This window comes from Rhinatrema bivittatum, chromosome 13 (assembly GCF_901001135.1).
Source record: "Rhinatrema bivittatum chromosome 13, aRhiBiv1.1, whole genome shotgun sequence".
Classification (NCBI taxonomy): domain Eukaryota; kingdom Metazoa; phylum Chordata; class Amphibia; order Gymnophiona; family Rhinatrematidae; genus Rhinatrema; species Rhinatrema bivittatum.
Window position 1 is genome coordinate 56,392,359 of NC_042627.1, and position 15,728 is coordinate 56,408,086.

Below are 15,728 nucleotides of genomic sequence, written 5' to 3' on the forward strand. Positions count from 1 at the left end.
CCATGTGCTTAATTAAACTGGATATAGCAAAGCAAGCCCTTCATATGGTATGGAAGCTTTGTTATCCGAAATCCACCTCATCAAAAATTACAGGAGTGTTTAGTTTCCTAGAAGGTAGCCTTCACAGTACTGTGAGTTCAAATGATTGTTTTACAAAATTGGTATATTAAATAAAATTGCTACCCATTTCTATTACCATTGCCAAAAGACCCAGCTTCAAAAATGTTGACTTAATTTCACAAATCATTGTTGTAATTTATTAATGTGCAACTTGTTTATTGTTCAGCTTTTATGACTGGGGAATGTTGATGTTGCTACTTTTGTATGATAACTCATTCTTGAAATATTTGATAATGTTCTCTGTTACATGATGATTCTGAAGTGTCAACATTATCTTTATTGTCACTTTTCCCTGAGATAAAATTAGATATGGTATTTATCTTGAGTAGTTAATAATGTTATCAATCTAGTCCGTATTACTATTAATAAAGCTAGCAATTACAATATGTTGGCTTAGATGAATAAATCACATACTCAGTCCTAGACATTGTACAGGATTATTTGTTATTTTATGAAATATGCAAACAAGAGATATGAAAACGGGATTGTAAAGCTAAGCCGGAGGTATGAATGGGCAGACTGGATGGGCCTATGGTCTTTATCCACGCCTTTAGTAGAACAATTTTTGGAATTGGGACACACATTTGATGAATTACGATTTTGTGTATTATCCCAAATTTCTCAAACTTTGCACGGGGTTGGGGGGGGGAGATTTTTTCCATCATCTGCTGCAAATGTACATATGGGTGAATGATTGAGAGGTCCAGGCTACCATCTTAAAAGTGGTCTTGCACTTGTTTCCAGCTTGCTGACAGCCTTACATATCTTTTAAGTTCTTCCCATTATTAAACTTGTTTCCACTGGTTCTTTCTTTGTTTTGAGATATCATCTTTGAAGGCAATATTTTTGCAGAGTCAAATTTCTTAGTTGTGTTCTTTATCTGCCAAAAACATGAAAGAACTTGGACCTAGATTTATCATTTTGCTATAAATTTCAGGATTTTCTATGTTTCGGGCTGCTCCTGGCTAGAGAGAGAGAGAGATCCTCTTTATAAGGTTCTCATATAAGTAAACTATTTATACCACTGCAGGAGGGCAACTAGAAACTCGGGGTGAGGTTTTGGTGGTGGCCTAAATTTTGGGGGGGGGGGCAATTTTGCATGCACAGTCAGAGGCACGAACAGCATGGTACACATCAGTGAATATTTGATGTGATTCGGAGTGAGGAAACCTATACAAAGATGAGATTTGTGCAACGTACTCTCAACCTAGTTTGATGCACTCTCTACCTAGCTGCTATCAAGCTAGTTTGAGAGTACAATGTACAAATCTCCTCTTTGTGTACCTTTCCTCACTCCAAATCACATCAAATCTTCACTGTTATGTACCATGCTCTTCGTACCTCTGACTGCGCATGTAAAACTGCCCCTCAAAACCAAGTCCACCACCAAAACCTCAACCCAAGATACTAGTTCCCCCTCTTACAGTAGTATAAATAGTTGACTAATATGTGAGCCTCCTTAGAGGCTTTCTCTTCCTCTCTCCCTCCCTCCCTCTCCCTCTCCTTCTCCTCTTGAAACAGAATTTGCAATTTTTATCACAAATCCTTTTTCGGACATATCGCGTTAAAACTCGCAAAAACATGAATTATGCTATTGCAATGCTAAGTACCCCTCATTTTAATTTACTCCACCCTAACTCTTCCCATTTGGAAACATTTTAAAATTTGCATATGCATTTCATGATGCATTATTTATCATGGGTGTTATGGCATTATTGCGGGCGTTAGGGCCCTAACACAATTTGATGAATGACCCCCTTGAAAGGGTAAATATGAAACGGTTATTTACTCTTTTGAATAATACAAGGACTAGGGGGCACTCCATGAAGTTAGCAAGTAGTACATTTAAAACAAATCAGAGAAAATCCTTTTTCATGCAATGCACAACTAAGTTCTGGAATTCATTGCCAGAGGATGTGGTTAAGGCAGTTAGTATAGCTGGGTTTAAAAAAGGTTTGGATAAATCCATGGAGGAAAAGTCCATAAACTGCTATTAATCAATAGGGAATAGCCACTGATTTTTGCCAGAATTATTAGCATGGGATCTATTTAATGTTTGGGTACTTGACAGGTACTTGTGACTTGGATCAGCCACTGTTGGAGACAGGATACTGGGCTTGATGGACATATCTTATGTTCTTATGTAACATGTTCTATATTTCTATGAAAACTGTAGCACCTTGACCATGTCACTGCTCTTTATCTGATTTGCTATCTATTCCTGTTCTCTTTGCTCTGCTGACTGCCTAAGTGACCTGTAAGGATTGATGTGGAAGCCAATCAAAATACACATTGCTAAATAGTTCAATACCTTGAGGTTTTAAAATTCTGATTACTCTTTTTGGGTGGCAAAAAAAAATCATATAAAGGCAACAGGAAACAGCACAGCTTGCATTCCTTCTTATGATTATAATTGCTTTGAGAATGAAAAATAGAATGAATGGAAACCGTTCTCAACGTCATTTAAAGAAGTTAATCCGGTATTCCATTTTAGGATACTGTACACCAGAGCCTGCCAACTTCTGAGAATCCCCCACTGCGACTCCATACAAGGTTCAAAAGCTTCTGCTGCCACTCTCTCACTCTGTAAAGACGTTTTCCTACCATCCCTCTTTATCATGTGCTGCCTTTGTTTGCACTGGTGTTTGATATCTGAATTTATCCTTGAACACTGAGGTGTTGCCCTTTTCTTTAGAGGTATCTGATATGTCTTTTGGGATGTCTCCTTGATTCACAAAGAATGAAAAGGAATAATAAAGGAGCTTGTAAGCATTGTGCTTGATATTGCAAGAAGAACTGCATGTACTTTTAATCTCTTGATTTGTATGTTGATGAATTTCTGTTCATTCATTTGTTTATGTATTTATTATTGTCTTTTTTGCCTGGCAGTTTCGTACTGCTCGAAGTTAGGGGTTTTCCATTTCCAGAAGCCTTCTTGGCCACTGGGAGCCTAGAGTAAGAAGTCATGATATGAGGCTCAAAGGGACTAGACTCAGGTGTATCATAAGGAAATATTTGTCTGCAATGCATTATCTACAGTCAGAGGAGGTGATGGAGACAAAAACATTAAACGAATTCAGGAATGCATGGGATAAGAACAGTAGATCCTTATCTGCAAGAATGTGAAGGTTAAGCCTGAGAATGGAAAGAGTAGATGGGCTTCATGGGTCCTTAACTGCTACCTTTTTCCATGTTTTTATTGAGAATATATAATATTGAATGCAACAATTGGCATTCCCGTCAATGCTTCCAGAAGGTAAAATCAAGCTAACATATCACCACTTTTCCTTCAGTGGTTCTAAAGCAACCTTAAGGATGTGCCATTCCTGGAAGTTAGATATTAGAAACAGATTTTATTCCTTGGAAATTATTATTATAAAATGAAGTTCATCTGTGTGGTTTAGTACTTTTTGTTATAACATTACAAATGTTTCTGCTTTTACTTTGCTATAATGAAATATACTATGATTAAGCATGTTGAATAATTAATCTAGAGAGTGTAGCTTAGGAGACTGATTTTTTTATGGATTTGGTACGAGTAACTGGTAAGATCAGATCATGGTTATTCTGAAAGAGATGTAGGTTGGAGACTGCTCTTTTCATCCTTTGCCCTCAAAGTTTGTGAAAGCGGGGAGGAATGTTTTTGCCCCAGTTTTGGTGCATCTTATTAACTCATCACTGAACCAAGGTGGTACAGAGAAAGTGTCAGGCAGTTGCTGAAATATTGGAATAAGGCCAGTACTATTATTCAGTCATACCAATCAGGGCTTCACAAGAGGCATGGGAATGAGGCAGTCTTGGTTTCCATTACTAATAACATCTGGATGGCAGCCGGCAGAGGTGACGATTCTATTTTGGCATTCCTTGATCTGTCAGCAGCATTTGTCACACTTGGATCACATATTGGTTTTATCTTGGCTAGAGACACTGCAATTGGGGAACTGTTCTGATTTGGATATGATCGTTTCTTACTGACAGAACTCAGGCAGTATTGATGTAAAAGGTCAGCAGTAAGTCATGTTAGTTGTATGGATTTATTTACTGTCTATTCTCAGATTGACTTTTGGTTCTGTTTCTTGGTTTGTTCTTGTATTAACCTATGCTGACCTAATAAAGATATGTTTAAAAAAAATTTTTTAAAAAGAACTCAGGCAATATTACCTGAAGAGTGGGTGGCTCACAGGAACGACGGCTACTACCTGGTGATAATGCCCTTATTCAATAAACATACACACGGTTTAGGTGATTCCAACATTGCTCTAAGCTTCAGCGGCAATGAGGAAATGTGGAAAAAAGGATTTGCATTCACAAAAAAGCGGGGAGTAGCTTGCTTGTTACGGCGGTTACTACCCCAAACCAAATAAGCCTGATACTTCACTTTCAATGCATATAAAGCATAGCTCTCTGCTTCAATGGCAGGGGAGAAAGTTTGACACTTCACGCATATCCAGCATAGCTCTCTGCTTCAACGGCAGGGGGGATGAAGAAACGTGGATCTATATTCAGGCAACAACCAACACGGACTGAATTACATAGTCTGGATAAACAGATAAGCATGGGTGTAGCTTGCTTATTGCTGTGGTTAATACCCCTAACTAATTAAGCTATTTCACTTAGATGCAGTTCCAACACTGGTCTCTATATAATGGCGGGGGTGGAAGGGAAATAGAATAAAAAAAAGGTTACTAAGAGCCAAGAGTAACAGATAAGTATGAGAGAAAAAAAAAGTGCGAAAGCTTGCTGGGCAGACTGGATGGGCCGTTTGGTCTTTTTCTGCCGTCATTTCTATGTTTCTATTATGAGGGAGAACCTGTCCTAGCCTTGAGGTATTCCCTGGTTTCTGTTTTCTCCACTCTTCTTTTTAATGCTTACCTTACCTCAATCATCCCAATCATATCGGAATGTGAGGTAAATGTCAACTAATTTTTCTGATGGCATTCTGTTATGGGTTACCACTGTGCATAATCAGGCTGGTGCAATTCTTAAACTTAATAACTGCCTATCCACTATAGCAAATTGGTTGGAATATAATAAGAATAAATTGCATTTTTTCCTACTGCCTAGGCTCTCAATCATCCATGTGGCCATTGAGTACTGGAAGAAGCAGCCTACGGTAGCCTTAGAGGAAGCCAATGAGGAGCGGAAAAGATGGTGGCCAATCAAGGAGATAGGCGGCAGCCCAGATCCATCATCATGGGCAGTCACTCAGAGTCAGCACGGCAGCAACACAACTTGGGGCAGAAGGCAGGACCTTGCTTTAACTGAAAGAAGGTTCCCTCCTTCTGTTCCCTGTGAAAAGCTGCAGCAGGAGTGCTGGAACCTGGGACTGTGGGCCATTCAGGGGGCTGCATGGTCTATGCCCACTCGGAGCAGATGGGGAAGAAGCTGCTGTGCTGGCAAGCTGAGATTATTATCTGTCGAGCTGTTTTAGGATTGCAGCTTCTGAGTCGAGCTGCAGGAGGTCCGTGAGTGTCAGCTGGGGTCGGGACTTGAGGAGAGGCCCTGGTTCAGAGAAACAGATGGGACCCTGGGTGTTGAGAGAGGGATTGAGGGACTTGATTTCTGGGGACTAGAGAGAATGGGAGAGCAAAACTGCTGGAGACAGGGGGCGGTGAGAGCGTGAGATTGATGTTCATTCTGTTTCTCAGAGATGGGAAGTAGAAAGAATTTTATTTTCTCTGTGTCATTTTTAAGAAATTTCTATTTTTTATACTACAGGAAAAACACAATTGTTTTTCTTTCTCTGATGTTATACTGCAGGCAGAATCTGACTTTTTGGGGGTTCCAGTTTAGCTTTTGTTTCCACATTTCTCTTTGTAATTTGTGATTAATTATTTTGTATTTGGTGAGGGTCAGTGTTTTGCATGTGGGACAGAGGTGAGGTCTTCCAATAATGTGTAGTTTCTGTGTCAGGATCTTTAGCAGTTAATTTTTTTTTTCAATCTGTACCTTGTAGTACAAGTGTTTATTGTGTTGTAGAGCAGTGAGCATGTGTGAGTGTGAGAGAGCATACTTGTGAATGAGCATAAGTCAGTGATCTTGTAAGTGAGCCTGAAAGAGAGTGTGCATTTGTGAGAGTATGTGAGAGAATGAATATGTGTGTGCTAAAGACAGAATTTATGAGAGATGAGAAAGTTTGTACACACACCCCAACTAAACTATGACAATCTCAGGTGACTAGAATCAAAAGTTCCCAGGTATGGAAAACAGGGTTTTTTTTTTTAAATCCTTAGTTTTATTTTTTGGGCATTATTTGATGTGTGCTGTTTTGAAATATTAAATTGGTGTTTTACAAATTTTTAAAAATATGTATATGAGTTTTAAATTATTGGCTGTCCTATTTGTCAGCTGTTTTGAAATATTTATTCTCTATTGCATGCGAAAAGCCCCGTTAACTGGGTTTACGAGAGAGAGTCGAGGTGAGGTTTAGGTATTAGTGTAGGGGGTTAGGGGCCACTTTGACATTCAACGTGAGATGTAGGAACAGAACAGTGGTCTCTTGTGAAGATTTGATGACCTTCGGAGAGAGGAAACTCACTCAAAGATGAGATTTGTGCAATGTTCTCTCCACCTAGCTTGATGGACTCTCGACCTTGGTAACATCAAGCTAGGGTCCGGAACCCCGGCTGAACGACCTCCTGCAGTCGATCTCCTGCCGGCGCCATTTTCCGTACGGAAAACGATTCGCAGCAGGAGATCGCTCCCGGACCCCCGCTGGACCCCCAGGGACTTTTGGCCAGCTTGGGGGGGCCTCCTGACCCCCACAAGACTTGCCAAAAGTCCAGCGGGGGTCCGGAACGACCTCCTGCAGTCGAATCGTGTTGGTCTATGGCCGCCGCCATTTTGCGCCGCCATTTTGCAAAATGGCGGCGCAGAATGGCGCCGGCTGAAGACAACACGATTCAATTGCAGGAGGCCGTTCCGGACCGCCGCTGGACCCCCAGGTAATTTAAGGCATTTGGGGGGGGGTTCGGGAGGGTGGGGGATTTAATTTAAAGGGTTGGGGGTGGGTTTTAGGGGGTTTTAGCACCTGGGGGTCCAGCGGGGGTCCGGGAGCGATCTCCTGCTGCGAATCGTTTTCCGTACGGAAAATGGCGCCGGCAGGAGATCGACTGCAGGAGGTCATTCAGCCAGGGTTCCGGACCCCGGCTGAACGACCTCCTGCAGTCGATCTCCTGCCGGCGCCATTTTCCGTACGGAAAACGATTCGCAGCAGGAGATCGCTCCCGGACCCCCGCTGGACCCCCAGGGACTTTTGGCCAGCTTGGGGGGGCCTCCTGACCCCCACAAGACTTGCCAAAAGTCCAGCGGGGGTCCGGAACGACCTCCTGCAGTCGAATCGTGTTGGTCTATGGCCGCCGCCATTTTGCGCCGCCATTTTGCAAAATGGCGGCGCAGAATGGCGCCGGCTGAAGACAACACGATTCAATTGCAGGAGACCATTCTGGACCGCCGCTGGACCCCCAGTTAATTTAAGGCATTTGGGGGGGGGGGTTTGGGAGGGTGGGGAATTTAATTTAAAGGGTCGGGGGTGGGTTTTAGGGTGTTTTAGTGTGCCGGTTTTCCTGCCCTCCCCCTTCCCCCGATTTACGATTTTTTGATGATAAATCGGGGGAATTGGTATTGTATCGTGGCCCTAATGATTTTTGACGATTTAAAATATATCGGACGATATTTTAAATCGTCAAAAAACGATTCACATCCCTAGTTTATATATAAAGTTAAAATTTTATTGACGTTTGTTCCCCTAAGAAGCCCTACAGGGTGAAACATATTGGATCTGGTTTGGTAAAGGGAAAAGTTAAGAGATGAGTGATGGAGATTTGAATGATATGGGTGTGTATTTTGTGTGTGTAGATTGGATTATAGTTTTATATTTTGGTACATTGGATTTTAAGATGTAAATGAGCCATGATGAGCTGTATTTGTAACAGGTAGGAGTGATATTTGAAATATTGTTAATAAAGATGCATGTATTTTGTTGATTCCTTTGTATGTTTGTAGTTATGTGATATTGGAATCTAATTGTACTTTTGATCTGATTGTGTGCACACCCTCTCTTCCAGGGTATACATATTTAGATCCTTCAGGCTCTCCTTGTATGTCTTCCAATAGAGACCCCATACCATTTTGGTCGCCCTTCTCTGGACCACTTCCATCCTGTGTCTATCCTTTTTGAAATACAGGCTCCAGAACTGAACACAGTTTTTCAGGAGAGGCTTCACCAAGGACCTGTACAAAGGCATTAGCACCTCCTTTTTGTTACTGGTTATTCCTCTCTCTATGCAGCCCATCATTATTCTGGCTTTAGCCATCACCTTGTCACATTGCTTCACCATCTTCATATTGCCAAACACTATTACCCCAACATCCCTCTCTTGGTCTGTGCACATCAGTCTTTCACCCCTGATCATATACAGCTCTTTTTGTTTACAGCATCCCAGATGCATGACTCTGCACTTCTTGGCATTGAATCCCAGCTGCTAAGACTTCGACCAAGCTTTCTTAAATCACATTTCATTCTCTCCTTCATGCATATCCACTCTGTTGCAGATCTTAGCATCATCTGCAAATAGACAAACTTTACCTTCTATCCCTTCCACAATGTCGCTCACAAAGATACTGAACAGAACTGGTCCCAAAACCAGTCCTTATGGCACTCCACGTAACACTGTTCTCTCTTCAGAGTAGGTTCCATTTACCATTACATGCTGTCTCTTATCAGTCAACCAGTTTGTAGTCTATGCCACCACCTTGGCACTACTTTGATTAACAAATCCTCTCATATTCAAGTTGTATCCCAATTTTCAGACACGCAGGGTAGTTGGTAAAAATTAATGTATTCACTGAACAATTGCGAGTGATAATTCTTAATGGGCATATGCCCCCCTCAGATAATCCAGATAACTTTCATGATATTTGTTATCTCTTCAGGTGATACTCCTCTTATTGTTGAGATATTAATCAGCCTTTGGATCTGATAATGGATAAACAAACCTGTGCAAGGCTGACTACCTCTAAATCTGTGCAAGTGATCAAAGAACTGATAACATTAGGAGCATTTTCTCACCCTTGAAGACTTTATAACCCTAAAAGTAAAGAATTCACTTTTTTCCCCCCATGCACATCAATCTTTTTCTAGAATTGACTATTTTCTGATGTCTAATGGTTTAATCCCTCTTTGGCTGCAGCTAAAGTAGGGAATATCTTAATCTCTGGCCATGCTGAGGTTTCAGTGTTCTTTATCCTGCTGTCTGTGTTTGGGCCATCACAATGTAAATTTAATAATTCTTTATTGGAGGATGGGGAGCTTGTGGTAGGCATTCAGCAGGCTACTGAAGAGTATTTTAAATTTAATGATCTGTGTGTACTCCCCTATGGAGTGACGTGGGATGCTCTTAAAGCTACTTTTTAAGAGAATTTATTATTAATTATATGGCCAAACATAACAAATTACACAATGCTGATTTGGCCCAGTTAGAAATGCAGATAAAGTGTTTAGAAGGCATGTGTAAATGGGCTTTTTCGTATGCTTCACTCAAGCAATTGCAGAAACTAAAATACCGATGCAACTCTGCTTAATCAAAGGGCTGGCCATTCCATCTTCATGCAGAAAACAAGTTGCTATTCTGATAAAAGAAGGCTGGTCATATGCTGTCTGGGCTTCTCAAAGGGAAGAAAACCAAAGAGCATGTTAAACTATATGTACAGCCACTAACAAAATTCTGATTGGACACTGATAGACTTGCCTAATGCCTATTAAAGGAGGTCTCTGATACATTGCAGAAGTGTTCCACATTTTTAACATCCTTCGCAGAGCCATCCCTATATAACCAGGAAAGTACTGCATTGGAAGGGCTGATAACAGAATTAAAGATTTCTGTAGCCATCCACTCTCTTCAAGCCCGCAGTTCATTGGGTAATGATGGTTTTACCACTGAATTTTTTAGAATGTTTGCTTCTTCACTAAACCTGTGCCTTCCTAAGCTTTACCAGCAATTTGTGCTACTAGTAGTATGGCTTGCACTTTCTCAGAGGCCTCAGTGGTAGTACTTGAGAAATCTGGTCATGATCCACATGAAGTTTAAAATTAGAGGCCAGTTTCACTCATCAATGTGGACTGAGAGATCTATGCAGAAATTTTAGCTTCTAGATTGAAAAATTAATCCATATTGATCAAACTAGTCTATGTTTGGTAGATACTCATCTGATAATACTCATTTTTTTATGCCACTTATGGTACAAAACTAAGGGCTGGTTTCATTATTCTTCGCAGAATGATGAATCCCGTGAAAAAGGGGGCGGGGCAAAGGGGGCGGGCCTGCGAAAGGTCGCAGCCATTCGCACCATGGCGGTGCAATTTCAGCAGAAGCACCGGAGCCTGCTGCAGCCTTTCGCGTGAATAGTGCCACTGCCCTGACTCCTTCCCTCCAGCTAATTTGCATTATATCGCATGCGAAAAGGCCCTAACACACGCAATAACGCTTTGAAAAATAACCCCCTAAATTTGTTAAATTCTCTGTTATCCTTATCTCCTTAGATTCAGAGAAAGCTTTTGATCTTTTGGAATAGAAATACTTATTTAGAGTTCTAGAGTGAACAGGTTTTGGTCCTAGTTTTATACATGTGGTCCGCATATTCGGGCAGATTTTAAAAGGGTTACGCACGTAACCCTTTAAAAACCCTCCTACGCGTGCCGAGCCTATTTTGCATAGGCTCGGCACGCGTAGGAGGTCGTGCCGGGGCTCGCATGCCAGCACTAGGCTGGCATGCGCAACCTACACCTGCCCAGAGTCAGGCGCAACTTCACGAACAAAGGTGAGGGGGGTTTAGATAGGGCTGGAGGGCGGGTTAGGTAGGAGAGTAGGGGAAGGGAGGAAAAGGTGGGGGGGGCAGAAGGAAAGTTCCCTCCGAGGCTGCTCCGATTTTGGAGCGGTCTCGCAGGGAACAGGGAAAGCCATCGGGGGCTCTGCTAGGGCTCGACACGCAAGGTGCACCCCTTTGCGTGTGCCAACCCCGGATTTTATAACAAGTGCGTGGCTGCGCGCGCATGATATAAAATCGGGCATAGATTTGTGCACGCTGGGTTGGGCACATAAATCTATGCCAGCACGTAAGCTTTAAAATCTGGCCGTCTATATAGCAACCCTACAACTAGGCTGTCTAACAATTTACTCTCTTCTTTTCAGTTGGCTCATGGCATTAGTCAAGGCTACTCCATTTCACACCTTCTTTTTAAGTTAGCTTTAGCCATTGCCATCGACAAAAGCTTCAAATTTCAGGAGTGCAGATTGATAACGATAAGGTGACTTTTTCAAAATGTTACACATGTAAAAATTAGCATATGTATGTAAATAACATCTACTTGCATATAGGGGTTTTTATAAACTTCAAATATACATGTGCAAATAGCGTTCATACATAATTATAAACATGTAAAAAATGGTAGTTTAGAAGCATTCCAGGGTGGGGCCAATATTTGTGTGTAATGTGTAGTTCATAAGAGACTTATGTAGATTTGGCAACTTTTTCGCATATATTTACATCTCATTATCTGGTGTAAATGATTTAAGATGTCTTTATTGAGAAACATTGACTGGATGGGAGGTCTGGGTGAACTGGAGTGGGTGGGAAGAGTTCAAGCTGAAGAGCTAGGAGAGTCTCGATGACCGGGAGAAGGACCGGGCAAACTGGTGGACTGTTGAAAAAGCCACTTAGCTGGATAAATTGGAACTTATCCTGCTAACTTGAACATTTATTCATGCATATTTTTTTTTTTACATACGCACAAATGTTGCAGGGAAGAATTACATGGGTAGATCAGAAAAGGGCAATAGACATGCGGATATGGGCATGCATGCAAGTCTTTTAAAGTTATCCTCCCTGACTATAAATTTCTATATATGCAGATGACATTTTGATATATCTTTCTTTTCCGGAGGAAACTGTTCTAATCTGCTGCAGTTGATAAACCATTTTGGTAGCTTCTCAAGTTATAAAATTAACTGGTCTAAATAGGTTATACCTCTGAATGTGTATTGTTGCAAATCCATGTTTCAATTATACCCCTTTCAATGGAAATCCAAAGGTATGAAGTTTCATAGGTGTTTGGTTCAATAGTGATTTGGAGTCCAATTTAAGATAATGCTAATCAGTTGATATACCACATACATGTTTTGTAAATTAATCATCTCCTTTATAAGAACATAAGTGGGAAAGGCTAGAATCCATTAAAATATCTTTTGTTCCTTTCATTCTATATCCTTTGGGTATGTTACCAATGTTATTTTCTTGCCAGTTTTACAAAACAGTTGATAGAATTTTAGCTGAGTTTCTCTGGAGGAAACTGAAGATGATGCCCCAGCTTGGTTAGTACTTGAAAGATGGATGGTTGTTTCCTTAACTTTGTTATATTTTCCTGCTTTTGTTTTTCCAGTAAAGTTTTGTGATAACCCTATAACCTTTTCTCCTTATTCAGCTTTGTGTTTACTTGAAAAGTTAATGTGAAATAAATGGGTCAACTCCAAATGTATTCCTTTGTGGAATAGCTCTGTATTCAAAATTGATAACAAACCCATATGTTGGTTACCTTGTTTTTGGGTTTTTTTTTTAAAGGTGTCCAGTCTATTGCTCATGTTCTAGGTGGTGGCCAGTTTCTGTCTCGCCAGGAGTTGCATCGTAAATACAATCATTCCTTTTCCTTTTAATAACTCGTACATGTGCAATTTGGTACTTCCTCCATTTCACCCCTTATCTCTCCCACATCACCCAACCCAGTTAGTGTATGTCAAAACACACTTTCTCTAGGGCATGCAGTATCTGAGTTTTGGTAAAGTATTAAGGCTAGGTCAGGGTACCAAGTGTAGGGGTGTGAAAAATAGGTGTGGGAACATGAGTTACAAGTTACCTTATCTAGACGTCAGTGGGAGTATTTTTGGAGAAAGGTGGTTTGTTGCTCGCTTTCGACTTGTGTCATAATCTTTTTTCTTGCTCAGTGAGTGCTGTGGACCCTGGTCAAGTTGCACAGTATTAATCCCCTTTGTTTCATCTCTGTAGGGTTTATATGGCTGTTGAGGGGATTTGGATCATAATCTCTTTTATTGTCCTAATGTGCAAATTTTCTAGCAAAGTGCCTGGCAAATTATTAGTAAGATTCTTAGCTTGCAGGTTCCCATTTCATACTCTGTTGTAATCTTGAAATCTATCTTATTTTATGATTCCCTTTCTTTTGTTCCTAGGAAGCTCATGGATATTTTACTTTCTATTGCTTGCCAAAATATTTTGGAATGTTAGAAGGATTGTTCTATGCTAAATGTTAATTTTTCGTGGAATACTGTATGTTTCCTACATAAGTATGAACTAGCAGCCACCAGGAAAACTAGCAGAGCTTTTATAATTTCTAAAGTCTGGTGGTCTGCGCAAAGGTATATTGACTCTTTATGATGGTTATACATTTCTTCTTGTATTTTGCTTGTCTTTTAGGGTATGTCTGTTTCTCTTGAAAGTATTCCAAGCTTTGTATTGTTCTGGTTTTTATATTCTTTAATTCAATAACATTTTTCTGAATTAAAAATAAAAAGTTGCAAACAAGTTAAAGGACTTTGACGTCATCATGGCCAATATATTAAAATCCCCAGTTCAGTGTGCAGCAGCAGACAAAAAAAACAAATAGAATGTTGGGAATTATTTAGAAAGGAATAAAGCATAAAACTGAGAATATCATTGTGTTAGCATAACTCCATGGTATGAACACATAGAGAATAACTTTCAAATCTATTAGCATGACTGGATTTGTGCGTGTAAATGAATTTGCAGAAATTTATCCTAGTATTATAGTGAGTTCCCACACATTTTTTAAAATACAACGGAGTCCTGCTCTGAAAGTATGCACGTACGTTTCAGTACATGCAAATATTTGCAAAGCACATATTTTCTCTACCTATTTTATAAACATTGCATATATTTTACACATGAAAATAATAAAACATTACAAGTAAAAACCTGATTTATGTGTGTATGCAAAATCACCAGTTTGTTCATACCTCTGCAGTTCACCTAATCCATCCCCAGTTCACAAATACCCTACAACTAGATCACCCTGAATTCCCGTCGGTCCACCCAAACTTACTACCCAAAAATAAGACAAGAAACAATTGTAAGTTGGCTAATGTATGCATGTAAATCTCTTATAAAATAGCAACTTCCACACATAGGGGTAGATTTTTTTAAAAAATGCGACACTTGCAGGCGCAAACAAAAGTATGCAGGATTTTATAAGATACGCGCATAGCCGCGCGTATCCTCTAAAATCCTGGATCGGCGCGCGCAAGGCTGCCGATTTTGGGCAGCCTGCGCGCGCCGCGCAGCCTGCCTCCGTTCCCTCCGAGGCCGCTCCGAAATCGGAGCGGCCTCGGAGGGAACTTTCTTTCGCCCTCCCCTCACCTTCCCCTCCCTAACCCTCCCTTTCCCTACCTAACCCACCCCCCGGCCCTATCTAAACCCCCCCCTTACCTTTGTCCCTAGATTTACGCCTGCGAGAAGCAGACGTAAATCTACGCGTGCCAGCGGACTGCTGGCGTGCCGTCTTCCGACCCGGGGGCTGGTCCGGAGGCCTGGACCACGCCCCTGGGCTGGCGCCACGCCCCCGGTCCCGCCCCTGAAGCGCTGCGCCCCACCCCCGAAACGCCGCGCCATCCAGTCCCGCCCCCGACACGCCCCCTTCGAAAAACCCCGGGACCTACGTGCGTCCCGGGGCTCTGCACGCGCCAGCGGCCTATGCAAAATAGGCCGCTGGCGCGCAAGGCCCTGCTCGCGTAAATCCAGTTGGATTTACGCGAGCAGGGCTTTTAAAATCCGCCCGATACCTTCTGGGCCCACTCTGGAACACTCTATTTTGCACAATTAAATATGCGTGCAAAACCAAAAATACACACCTACTTTTGATGTTTATAAAATAGCATATATGCAAATACCAGCTACTTACATGCATACATGCTAATTTTTCATGCACAACCCCTTTGAAAATGTACCCATTTGGGTACTGCGTGCAGTTCAGACCATAACAGTATGGAATGGCTCCCTTATGAAGAAAAGCTAAACATGTTAGGGCTTTTCAGCTTGGGGAAGATGCAAGGGATATGATAGAGATTTATAAAATCATGGCTGGTATGAACAGGTTAATAGGAACCAGTCATTTACTTTTTCAAATGATACTAGATCTAGGGGACATTCCATGAAAAACAACTGATAGGAGGGGGTTGATAGAGACAGAAATGGTAAGAGATGGAGGTGGGGCAGATGAGTTGAGGATATGTGTGAGCAAGTGCCAGAGGTGGCAAAAATGACAATAATTCCTGGTTTACATTTTCTGCATTAATCCAATCTGTTACCTCACAGGAGATCAGATGTTGTTTTAAAGTTACATAATTTTCATACATAAATGAGGAATAGCAAGAAATAGAGGGAAGCTAATGAGTATGCATGGATGAAAGACTGAGAAGGAAGTGGGGAGGAATCTTTGAGTTGATAGAAATTAGCATAGGAAAGAAAGCCGAGAGATTTCATCTGCATAAATATGTGCTATAAATTTACACAGATCATAAGTATCT

General features: G+C 41.2%; 1 protein-coding gene across 1 annotated transcript in view; it reads left to right on the forward strand.

Annotated features, from left to right (window-relative positions):
- Nucleotides 1–15,728, forward strand: part of SEMA6D (semaphorin 6D) — a 549,700-nt gene that overhangs the window by 261,538 nt on the left and 272,434 nt on the right. The window lies entirely within an intron of this gene.